Source organism: Protopterus annectens, chromosome 8.part0, assembly GCF_019279795.1.
Source record: "Protopterus annectens isolate FY-2018-M chromosome 8.part0, PAN1.0, whole genome shotgun sequence".
Classification (NCBI taxonomy): domain Eukaryota; kingdom Metazoa; phylum Chordata; order Ceratodontiformes; family Protopteridae; genus Protopterus; species Protopterus annectens.
Window position 1 is genome coordinate 1,627,025,118 of NC_056741.1, and position 13,036 is coordinate 1,627,038,153.

Consider the following 13,036-nt stretch of genomic DNA (forward strand, 5'->3'; position numbering starts at 1 on the left):
CCTTATGTTTTTCCCCCAAAGACCTTTACAAGTGCAACTTTCTCTCTTAATTCCTACTTGGAGACCCAGAGCCAAAAGCTCCTCTTGCCAAAGCAAAGGTGGTGGACCTTTTCACCCCTGACATCCTACCCATCGAAAGGAAAAAGTTAAAGGCCCAAGCCTAATATCATGTCTGCCCCATTGTACTCTGATATACCTGCAGCATGCCTGACACCTTCTCAGATATCTACCACCATGACCCTGCTTGGAGGCCAGTATGGCATCTGAGTTTCACACTTCCAAAATGACTGAAGCTACCAATGATTTTGAGAAGGGGGAACCCCATTAGATTATTTCTGAAGGACCCAAAGGCATACCACAGAACCTCTTTACAAAGGCAGTACCAATGTCACTCATTGAGGTGCGTCAGGTGTTGGAACATCCATTTTTAGTTAAATCTGTTGTCACATCTGGAAAAAAGAAACAAAAAAGTTTTCTCCCCTCAGACATTCAAGAAAAAGGAGATGAATTATAAATCCATAATGGCTGTGATCCCCGTGCCCTGGCTCAGCAATCAAGGAGCCTCAATCCTCACTACTAACACCAGAGAGGGTGTCTCAAAAATGCTTAATGCCTTCTGATTCTCTGTTTAAATTGCTATTGCAGTTCTGATAAACAGCACATCAGCTTTTTACACTTTCCTGGTGTTCCCAGGCTACACATTAACTGCATTTACATTCTTAACATCTCCCCTTTTCTTATCTAGAAGCTGGTCAGGAAACAGAGCAATAAAAATACATTTGCATGTTTAAATCTAGCAATTTAACTCTTGGTTAAAACAATAGAAATAATTTCTTCATCTAGACTTTTTGGCACCACTGTCTACTTCAAAGGGTCACCACATGCTTTACTTTGGTCAATAGAGTGCACTGTTGTCACATTTATTTCCAGTTCCACATGTAACAGTATTTCTTTACATTTAAGACAACAAGCCTGTAGTTTACATTTATATTTACAAATGACAGAATTGTCTGCACAATTCCATCTGGCTAGGCTGGCAGCCTTCACCCTTCTCTATCAGTCTTTACAATGGCAGTCAGCATCCTCCTTTTGCAGGGCTTACTCCCAATTCTATTTCTCCTACCACTTTCAAAAAAGACACTCAGCTTCATCTTCTGAGGGTGAAGATGCTGAATGAGACCCTAATCAGCACTCTTTGGTTTAATCTTCCCAGATCCACTTACCAGGTCAAGTGGCATCCGACAATGAAGACTCACTTTCTCCTGATTACCCTGTTGAAGAAGCTTCATTTGGAATCTTAGCAGATTTATGAAGTGTGAGAAAGATACTATAACCTATTTGAAGTAGGTACCCGTGTTCCTGTACCTCCCTTTTCTGGCAGCCTTCCTTGATGCCTTTGCATCCATTGCTCATGGCTCTCATCCACCAGCCCCCTAAAAGACCTAATTAAGATTTTACGAAAGTACCTAAAGATTTAAAATTTCTGTACAAAATCCCTGTAGATTCTTCTGGGTTCTCCATGCCTACAGACAAACTCTCTAAGCTACTACCTGCTGCCAATGCTCTCGCCTAAGATAGACATCGGAGCACTGAGCAGATTGGGGGATATGATTTATACATCTTCCACTCTTGCCTTTAGAGTTCTAAATTGTCAGGCCCAAATGACTAAATACTTGCTGTCTTTTTGGGGAAATCTAAGTAAAACATTGTCCTGCATGTTGGAACCAGGCAGTAAATAGCAGGTCATATCTGACAGCTCAGGCCTCCCAAGTAACTAGACCCAGCAAAAAAATGCAGCTATGATGCAGTACAAGATTCCTCCAGAGCATCTGCTACAGGTTCTGTTATAAGGATGCATGTGTGGTTATACTCTCAGCCTCTCCCAGAGAATATTAAGGTAAAATTTTTAGATTCTACTCTGAACAAGATCTTCTGTTTGGTCCAGATGCTACTAATCTCTCTAAATATTTGCAAGAACAAGGTAAAACAATGAAGGACTGTAGATAGATCTTTATTATTTCTGTGCTCTGATACCAGACAAACTACCCTGCAATGCCCACTTCCTGTGTTAGCACAGAGTCTAGATCTTCCTTTTTAATTTCTCCAAGTCTTTTGGGTTTCTAATACCATGACAGGAGTGGACTCAATTCCTAAATCAAAGTACGATTAAAGTTCATGAAATTAGTATAATTTCAGTCTTTGATGTCAGCCAGAAGTGCTCTTTGAGGCACGTTCAATGTGCCCAGTAGTGACTCCTTGTGAAATTCATAAGGGGTTACATGTATTGGTAACAGGGCTAAATACAACAGTAGATTATTTTTATAAGACCCGTTGCTCCTCCTACTATTGGAACTGTGTGGGTATCTTTCTTCCACGTTGCTCTTGTTTCTGCCTGCAAATCCTGATATTTTTATATGACTTTGTATCTCTCTGTACGCAAGACACTGTAGTCACTGGGTGTAGCGATTTCAGTGATCAATGCTACTTTTGTCTTCTTTTTGTGGACCACTATATCCGGTTTTCTAGCATCTATCTTCTGAACTGTTGGTAATGGGTGACCCATGTGATGTAGATTTTATCATTTTCTGTGATGCTATGTTTCCACTGTATTTTAGCCACTTCAGTACCATAATGTTTGCACAATCCACAGTGCAACAATCTTGTCATGTTGTTATGCCTTTCAGTATACAATCCTTCTGCCATTAGTATGTCACAACCAGCAACGAGGTGTGCAACTGTTTCCAATTTGGTTTTACAAAACCTGCATTTGTCTGTTTGTCACATGTTCAGTGGACTTTGTAAACCAGCTTGTACATAGCCCACTAAACTGGGCCTCCAATATTAACCTTTCATCTCTTGGTTTAAATTCAGCTCTCCTCAACCATCCCTGATCAATATGAGTTCTTCCAGTAGTTTTCTACACTTGCAACTGTATGCATTTTCCATATTTCTTGCCTTCTCATCTGGTCCTTCACCTTATATTCTTTTTATTTTTTTGGCACATTCAGTTTCTTCATTTTTATCTACTTCCACTCCTGTTTGATGCAGATATGCATAGATTAAGCAGGGAAGTCCTCTTAGATTTATTCTCATGTTTCAAAACTTTCACCATATTTGGGTCTTTTGAGATCAGCAGATGTGTGGAGTCCTACAATTTCAGATCTATACATGTAATCAATTTCAAGGAGGCCTTCCCTCCTTCGGAACAGGGAATATATAGTCTTGGGTTGCAATGACTCTCATAAATCATTTGGTGAGCATGCAGCATCCTTGTTTTCTTATCTAATCTATCCAACACATTTTGGGGCCAGTCAAACACTCCAAAACTGTAAGTTGGGACAGGAAATGTAAATTAGTTTTTACCCAGAATTTTGTTCCTAGATGTCAATGCTGTTTTCAGGATTAGTCTTCTAAAGTATTCCTTACTAAGATTTATTTGCATTTGTTCATGTTTTATTGTTGATCCTTCATCAGTTCCCAAATATTTATACACTACCTCTTGTTCAAGTTCTTTTATATCACTTTCTTGTCCCAAACAGATGTTTTCTCGGTGCTGCAATTTTCCTGCTTTAAAGGTTGCTTTTGCACATTTACAAGACCAAATGACATTGTCTGAAAAAGTATGGGCAACTTGTAGTTGTGCTTTCAGTTCCTCCTCTGATGAGCTGTACAGTTTCAAATCCTAGACAAACTACCCTGTATAGCCTACTTCCTTTGCTAGCACATAGCCTAGATCTTCCCATAAGGCTTAGAACATACCTAGGAAAATATTCCAAGACAAACCAGACAGGGTCTCTTAATCTGGAAGGCCTTCCTACCTAGACAAGTCTGCCTGACTACTGTACCCCCCTCCCCATTGGACCATCCCTCCCCTTATCCAAAAGGTTCTAGGTTCTTCATTACTACAAACAAATGCTTTCTCTCCATTATTCAGAAATGGGTGCAGAATAACTTGGAAGGAAAAGAGGAAACTGGAGACCTGTAGTGCATCTCTCTACCCTCAACACTTTTCTCAATGTTCTTTTTTGAAGATATTGTCCCTACAAACTTCTGCTATTCATCCTTCCGCAGGCTTTCCTGATGTGTCTGGATCTGAAGTACACTTACCACCTCATTCGTATTCCCCTTCCTACAGGAAATTTCTGAGGATTTCAACTTGCTCATTACACTTTCAGTTCTCTGCTTTACTTTTTGGACTTTCTCACAAAGTTTCTGGCTCCATTCATAGCTTAACTGCTGGACTTACCCAGATATTCCCTTGTTTGAATGACCTGTCAATATAGGCATCTCAGCAGATCCTCTTGACTTGATTCAGCTTCATCATGTCCCTATTTCAGGGTCTGGTCTTCACAACCTAAAGTCCACAGTGTTAACAACCCTAGACCTAGTTTTCTTGGGATGCAGACCAGACACAGATTCATGAAGGCTTTACTCTTTCAAGACAAAGTACAGAGCATCTCTAGTTATTTCCTTTCTCCTCTTCATCTTCAATCCTGTACAGTAAGAGAAATTCTCAGAGCACTGTGGTTCATGGCTGCAACTATGCCCATGGTCCCTTTAGCCAGATTTCACATGAAGATTCAGTGGGACCTCAAACCCACCTGGTCCCAACATTCACATCCCCTGGACACCCAGATACCTCCTCTAACTTGCTTAAAGAAGGAAATAATTTGAATTTTAATTGATATCCACCAACCCAGGTCTGTCTTTCTAAATGCAGGCACCACAACAGAAATTGCACACAGACATATCAGATGATGCATGAAGGGCATAGAAAGACAACCTGAGATTCAGGGACAATGGCCACCAAATATAAGATGTTATGTAGTCCAATCTCGCCTACATTCTTACCTGTGGGTTCAGAGCCAAATGTCTGCTCTGACTCGGCCAAACTTTTCTAGCTCGAAGTCTTTCTATTGGCTGGGCTAAGATGGTATCCCATGCTGCACTGCTCTCTATCCCCAGATCTCGTTTGCCACTCGTGTAGCTCGGAAGTGGTCTCACTCTTCGCTGTGGCTAAGTACCGTTTTTCTTCCTTATCAGAGAAATTTGTTGCAAACAAAAAGCTATTTTAATAGCTATTGTGTGTTCTTGTCTTGTAAGAAATTGTGTTTTGGATAATTTTTCTGTGGTATCCCACTAGCTGTTTCCAGCGGGCTAGGTCCATTTTAGTTAGAGGACCTAGTCTGTCCCCTTGCTTTCTTTGTGTCTTTTAAGTTTACCGGGTCTAGGTACCATTTAAATTAGAGGTATTAGTCCTTTCACCCTTGTGTTTGTGTCTAAGGATCGTTTAACTTTGAGATCTTGTGGTATGTGTGTGTTATAGTTTTTTCCCCGCCTTGTGACTGTTTGACCGTTGGTCCTTATTCAGTGTTTGATTGTCTTGGTGCTTTTTTAGTGTTGGTTACTATGTCCAAAGATACTTAGGAGCACAAGCCCTCTGGCTTCAAGAAGTGCTCTAGGTGCAGTTACAAAATGTCCATTACCGATGGACAAACCCGTCTGTGTATATTGTCTGGGAGTGATTCATCTCCAAGAGTCTTGTAGCTTCTGTCATGCTTTTAGTCCAGGGGTTCTTCAGGAAAGGAAGAATGAATTGATTTTGAAGGGACTTCTGAAACCCTCCTTCGAGGTGGGTCTGGAGAGTGCTTCCAGCTCTAAGACTAAATCTTCTAAATCAAAAAAGAGATCTCTGGCTCCATCAGTCTCCTCAGAGCCACCGGAGAAAATAGCAATGTCTGCTTCGACATCCTCTGCTCCATTGTCCTCGGGGCTGCAGGAAGTGTCAGTTGTTATGGAACCTGCTTCAGCTGCAATTTTCTTGGAGCCTGTTCAGAGGCGATCGCCTAGCATTAGGCCAGTATCCCCTCCTCGCAGGTCTCCTTTGGAGAGGAGGCCTCAATCTCCTTCTCTATCCTATGATCCTCCAGGACCTTATCAGATGTGGACATCAGTAGAGTGGTGTAGAGACTCCTTCAGTCACCGGTTCTGTCAAAATTGTTCTTGGCTCCGACCCAGTAGGCTCTGGAGTTGGTCCCTCAACCTGCTTCGATACTTCCTCCTTCGAGCACACCTCAGCATTTGGAGCCGGAGTGCTTGGCTCCTCGTGATGTCCCTAGGTCAGTTCCGACAGCCCCTCTTGGCTTATCGGTGCCGATGTCAGCTCTGACCCCGTTGGCGCCCTCCACAGGGTTCAGGACTCAAGATTCTTTGATCAGACCCAAGGGAGAGGCTTCAGAACACTTCTCGGCTCCTAGCCTCCCTCTCGGTGCTTCGGCGCAGGGAAGTTCGACTCCTGTCATGGCTTCGGAGGCTGGTCATTCTTCGGACTCAGGGGGACCAGTCTTTGAGGCCATGCAGAGCATGCTGGCCAGGTCATCAGCGGCATCATGCTGGTCAGTCATTCTGTCCCCTACTACACCGGTGCAGGTCTCTGATCACCATCTATCTCTAGACAGCAGAGCCCCAAGGCCTCAGGGTACCCCCACGAGTGGTCCCCACATTTCTGAGGGTCCCTCAGAGTTTTTGCCTGAGGAGCCCTCCAGAAAGAAGACGCGCAAGAGGAAGCACATAGATTCCCAGGATGAGTCTCTCACATCAGACACTGACCTCGAGGAATCGGAGGGGTGTTTCTTTCTCTGACATCCTAGAGATTTTGAAACAGAGGTGACTGGCCATCCAACGCCCACTCTAAGGAGGAGTCAGTCTTCCTCCACCTCCTGGGTATCTCCACCCTTCGATGAGCTTCTGGATTTGGTTTGTCGAAGGGTGTGAGAAACCCCTGACTCTGTGGAACCAGTCCCCAGGAGACCCAATAAATTTTTGTCTGCTCCTCCTGATAAGGAATTTCTGTCCAAGGGAGTCCATGTGGATGCCATGGTGGTGGCAATTGCCACTCAGAAGAAATTAGCCAAGACTTTTTCCACCGTCCATCCCCCCAACAAGGAGTCTAGGACCATGGACAGGTACAGGAAGTGTACTTTTTCTTCAGCGACCTTTACCTTATGGTCACTGAATAATTTATCACACTTTGCATGGCTCCAGAGAGATCTCCTCAAGGAGCTTGGAGATCCTCTCACAGGTAACGTTTCTGAGGCGATGGCTCAGACAGTCAATGCTCAGATGTCTACCCTCAATTCCATTGGAAACTCCCCCATGAGGCTAATCTCCTATGCAGCCAAAGGAGCGAGTAGGGCAGCAAGTTCAGGAGTTGCTCTTAGGAGGCAGGCCTGGATGTGCCTTTGTCATTTCGCGGAGGCCTTCAAGTATTCATTCACCAATGCCCCTTTTGATGGTTCCTCTTTGTTCAGAACCAAGGTGAAAGACACTCTCACCAGGTGCAAGCAGGGGGGAAAGACTCTGTCTGCCATAGGAGTCCATTTTTTCTTTCCCTCTAGGCCTTATCCCAAGGCCCAGAGGGGTGGCAAAATGTGGTTCAGGAAATCAGAGGTTTTTTCCCAGTGCACAAGGGGTGCCCCCTCCAGAGGCAGGGGAGGGGGTGGTTATTCATGGAGCCACTGCCCTAGGGGCAGAGGAGGCCCCTGCAACTTGGGAGACCATGATTCCTTTTGTGGCTATCCCTACCACCACTCCTGATGGGAGGCCCGACTGTGCGTTTCCGGAGCCAGTCAGGGGTCGAATCTCATTATACCCGGAAGCCTGGCAAGACATCACCCAGAACCAATGGGTTCTACGAATAATTTCCAGAGGATATGTCATTCCCTTCTCATCAAATCCCCCTCCAATCAAGAAAATCCTGGATGTTCCACCCAGTCAAAGGGATTACACAGCTTCAGAAGTTTCAAAGCTGCTAGAAAAAGGAGCCATCCAACATGTCCCCTCAGACCAGATCAGATTAGGGACTTACTCCAGATTCTTTTTCGTGCCGAAAAGGACAGGGGACCTGGGACCCATATTGGTTCTCAGTCAATTGAACACCCATGTGCAAAATTCCAAGTTCCGAATGGTTACGTTGCAGTCTATTCTCACATTGTTGGGAAAAGAAGTGTGGCTATGCTCCATCGACCTCAAGGATGCTTACCACCACATAAAGATGATAAGGGCATCCAGAAGTCACCTACACTTCCGGCTGGGAGCCAGTCATTTTCAGTTTCGAGCCCTGCCCTTTGATCTCACCACAGCCCCCAGGGTGTTTACCAAATGCATGGCAGTGGTGACTGCTCACCTGAGACATCAGGGATTCCAAGTGTTTCCATATCTGGATGACTGGCTCCTTACTGCCACCACCAGGCATCTACTACTTCAGACCAGGGATGCTACTATCCACCTATCCAAAATCAGAAGAGGTTGATACTCCACAACAAACGAAGCAAACCAGATGAATGAAAAGACAAGTCCTTTATTCGAATAAGTAAGCGCTTTCACGTTGCTCAGAACGCTTCATCAGACTTCAACAAGCATTCTGAGCAATGTGAAAGCGCTTACTTATTCGAATAAAGGACTTGTCTTTTCATTCATCTGGTTTCAACCTCTTCTGATTTTGGATTTGTGCTCTTTTTGGGAGGTGATACCTTACCCTGACAGTGTTCTTTTCTTGCTGAACTCTACTATCAACCTATGTCAACAGTTGGGCATCACATTGAACTGGGAAAAACCTGCCTTGTTGCCCTCACAGCGTGTCACTTTTATAGGCACCGAACTAGACACCGTCCTCATGTGGGTGTTTCTACCACAGGAAATAGTCCTACAACAACAAGTTCATGCCTTGCTCCCTCTAAGAAGTGCAAAGGCAAGATGGGTCCTCCAACTGTTGGGGACAATGGCTGCTATGATTATTAGTCCCTCTGGCAAGGTTACATATGAGGCTCCTTCAGTGGCTACTCTTTTCCCAGTGGTCTCTTCAATGTCTTCCACTTTCTCACCCTATTCTACTCACAGACAGGTGCAAACAGGATCTCAGTTGGTGGCTTTGGACCGACAACCTGAATGCGGGAAAGCCCTTCGTTCCTACGCCCCCGGTTGCCACGGTGACCTCCTAGATGGGGTGGGGGGGCATTATCAAGGCAGGACAGTCCAAGGCACGTGGCAAGAGCATGAGATGCATCTGCATATCAATATCCTGGAGATGAGAGTTGTGCTACTAGCGTTGCAAGCACTCCAGAGTTTTCTTCCTCTCGGGACTATTGCAATCCACTCTGACAATATGTCAGTGGTGTGGTATCTGAACAAGCAGGGAAGAACCAAGTCTTACCTCCTTTGCAGAGAGGCCATGCAAGTGTGGCAGTGGGCAGTGTCTTCCCAACGTTTTCTGGTGGCAACGCACATTCCGGGGAAGTCCAACGTAATCGCAGACAGTCTAAGCAGAGCTATTCTGATGCCTTACGAGTGGTCCCTGAACTGTCAAGTTGTGGAACAGATCTTCCGCAGGTGGGGTCAGCCTTGTTACGACTTTTTTGCCAGCCCCCTCAATGCCAAATGCAGCAGCTACTTCACGTTGATCCCCCCTCAGGGGGAGTCACCCAGGGACACTCTAATCCATGATTGGCCCTCCGGTCTACTATTTGCCTTCCCTCCGGTCCCCTTGCTGTCAAAGGTTATTCAGAAAGCATAATCCTTGGAAAGCAGAATGATTCTGATTGCCCCACACTGGCCTCGTCAAATTTGGTTCCCCTTTCTCCATCCCTAACTCATGGATGCTCCTTGAATTCTGGACCCACAACCAGACTTACTGACACACATGTCAGGGCAGCTTCATCCCTCCCTTCGTACCCTCCGGTTGACAGCCTGGCTACTCCACTTCTGTCATTAGTTAGGCTTCATCATTTTTCGCCAGAGGTGGTTCATATTTTATCTTCCTCTCATAAGCCTTCGACCAGGAAGATTTATTACAGCAAATGGAAGAGGTTTTCAATCTGGGCACATGCCAAAATGATTGACCCTTACACAGCTCCAATTTTGTCTGTACTGGAGTTCTTGTCTATGCTCTTTAACCAGGGTTCAGTGGCCGCAACCATTAAAGTCCATTTGGTGGCAATTTCTCTTTCATGTTGCAGACGAGCCTAGCCTGATGGCACATAGACTCTGTAGGGCTTTTCTGAAGCGCACGTTGTTACTTCATCCTCCGGTATCAGAACCTGTTATGCCTTGGGACTTAAACTTTGTTCTACAGGGTCTTACTTCACCCCCTTTGAGCATGCAGCCACTTGCGATTTAAAATTCTTAACTTGGAAGACTGTCTTTTTAGTAGCCATCACGTCAGCCAGACGTGTGTTGGAGCTTCAAGCTTTATCAATCAAACCCCCTTATTTGATTTTTCATAAGGACAGGGTTTCTCTCAGACCGAATCCCTCTTTTCTTCCCAAAGTGGCATCAGTCAGTAACCTTAACCAATCTATTGAATTGCCAGTGTTTTTTTTCCCCAGTTTTCAAACAAGGCAGAATTCAAATTTCATCAATTGGATGTACACAGACAATTACGTTTTTATTTGCACAGAACGAAAGACCTCAGAAAATCTGATCAGTTGTTTGTTTCCTTTTCAGAAAATAGAATTGGGTCTCCTGTCTCCAAAGTCACGTTGTCTAGGTGGATTTCCAGTTGTATTTCTTTCACTTATTCCTCAGGGGGTAAGGATTTACTGTTCCGGGTGAAGGCTCACTCTACTCGGTCTGTATCTACATCTACAGCCTTTCAGGCCAGATTGTCTATGGATGATATTTGTGCTGCGGCTACTTAGGCATCTCCTCACACCTTTGTTACTCATTACAAGTTGGATGTGGTATCTAGGGGCAGGTCTTCCTTAGGTTCCACAATGCTCAGGAGTATTTTCCACTGAGCCTCACAGGATTTAGGTGCTGAGGATGCTGTCCCACGGGTAAGAATGTAGGTGAGATTGGACTACATAACATCAAGAAGTTATGTACTCACCATAACGTTCGATGTATGTAGGCCATCTCACTTCACATTCTTACTTACCCCCCCCTTCCCCCGTACTGGAGGATCTGGAGGTGAGGTCTGATTTCAGGGCTCCCTTCATTCTTGGTTTGTTCTTCCTTTCCTTAGGTATTGTTATGCATGGAGAATGAGTGCTGGTGCTTGCAGCAAACTAGATCTGGGTATAGAGAGCAGTGCAGCAAGGGATACCATCTTAGCCCAGCCAGTAGAAAGACTATGAGCTAGAAAAGTTTGGCCGAGTCAGAGCCAACATTTGGCTCCGAACCCACGGGTAAGAATGTGAGGCGAGATGGACTACATACATCGAACGTTATGGTGAGTACATAACTTCTTGATCAAGAAGATGAGGTCACTAATCAGGTCCTGTGGATCTTCTCCCACTCTTGGAATCCAGGCACCTTGAGTGCTCACAGGCAGCACTACTGTCATGTGATACATATTTGTTACCCCTTCTCTACCATCTAACCAAGGGCCATCTTCACAAGTTATCCCTCAAAGTGGACTTGCTCACTCAACAGAAGGGTTCATTGCTTTATCCCAACCTGTCATTTCATAAACTGACATTATGGATGACACAATTCTGATCCCTTTTAGACACCAATTTTCTAAGGATGTACTGCAGATTCTGCAGTAGGCAAGGAAACCTAATTCCAGGACATCTTACATAGCCAAATGGAAAATATTTTTCTATCTGGTGCCATGCTCATAAATGGAACCCAGTGCAGTCAAATACCCCCAATTGTGTTTTCTTATTTGTGTGTGCTATTGAAATCTAGCCTGTCATACTTCTCTTTCAAGGCATACAGTGGATATAAAACATTTACTCACCCTTGTTAAAATGCAAGACTTTTGTGATATAAAAAAATTAGACCACAATAAATAATTTCAAAACTTTTCCCACCTTTAATCTGACCTATAACCTGTACAATTCAATTGAAAAACAAGCAAATCAGTTAGAGGGGAAAAAAATATAAAAAATAAAAAACGTACAGTAAGCTGGTTGCATAAGTGTGCACATCCTTAAACTAATACTTTGTTGAATCACCTTTTGATTTAATTACAGCATTCAGTCTTCTTGGGTACACACCTGCCATCAATTAGAGAGACTCTGATTAACCCCAAATAAAGTTCAGCTGTCCTAGTAGGATTTTCTTGACATTTACTCAGTTGCCTGCTACAGCAAAAGCCATGGTCCACAGAGAGCTCAAAGGGATCTCATTGTTGTTGAAAGGTATCAGCCAGGAGAAGGGTACAAAAAAATTTCCACAGCATTGGATGCACCATGGAACACAGTGAAGACAGACATCAAAAACTGAAGAAAATATGGGACAACAGTGATGATGCAAAGAACTGGACATCCCACTAAAATTGATGAAAAGACAAGGTGAAAACTTGTCAGGGAGGCTGCCAAGAGATCTACAGCAGCACTGAAGGAGCTGCAGGAATTTCTGGCAAGTACTGGTTGTGTACTACATGTGACAACAATCACCCGTATTCGCCATATGTCTGGGCTATGGGGTAGAGTTGCAAGATGGAAGCCTTTTCTTACACATAAAACCATCCAGTCCTGGATAAAATTTGCAAAACAATACATCAATTCTCCCAAAAGCATGTGGGAAAATGTGTTATGCCCTGATGAGATCAAGGATGAACTTTTTGGCCACAATTCCAAAAGGTATGTTTGGTGCAAAAGCAACACTTCGCATCACCAAAAGAAGACCATCCCCATGGTGAAGCATGTTAGTGGCAGTATCATACTTTGGGGTTGATTTTCTTCAGCTGAAACTGGGGCTTTAGTCAAGGTGGATGGAATTATGAACCGTTCTAAATACCAGTCACTTTTGTCCCAAAACCTTCAGGCATCTGCTAGAAAGCTGAAGAGGAGTTTCATCTTTCAACACGACAATGACCCCAATCATACATCCAAATCAACAAAAGAATGGCTTCACCAGAAGAAAATTAAAGTTTTGGAATGGCCCAGACCTAAATCCAATAGAAAATCTGTGAGGTGACCTGAATATGGCTGTGCACAAGAGATGCCCTTGCAATCTGACAAATTTGGAGAGCTTTTGCAAGGAAGTGTGTGCAAATATTGTCAAGTCAAGATGTGCCATGCTGATAGAC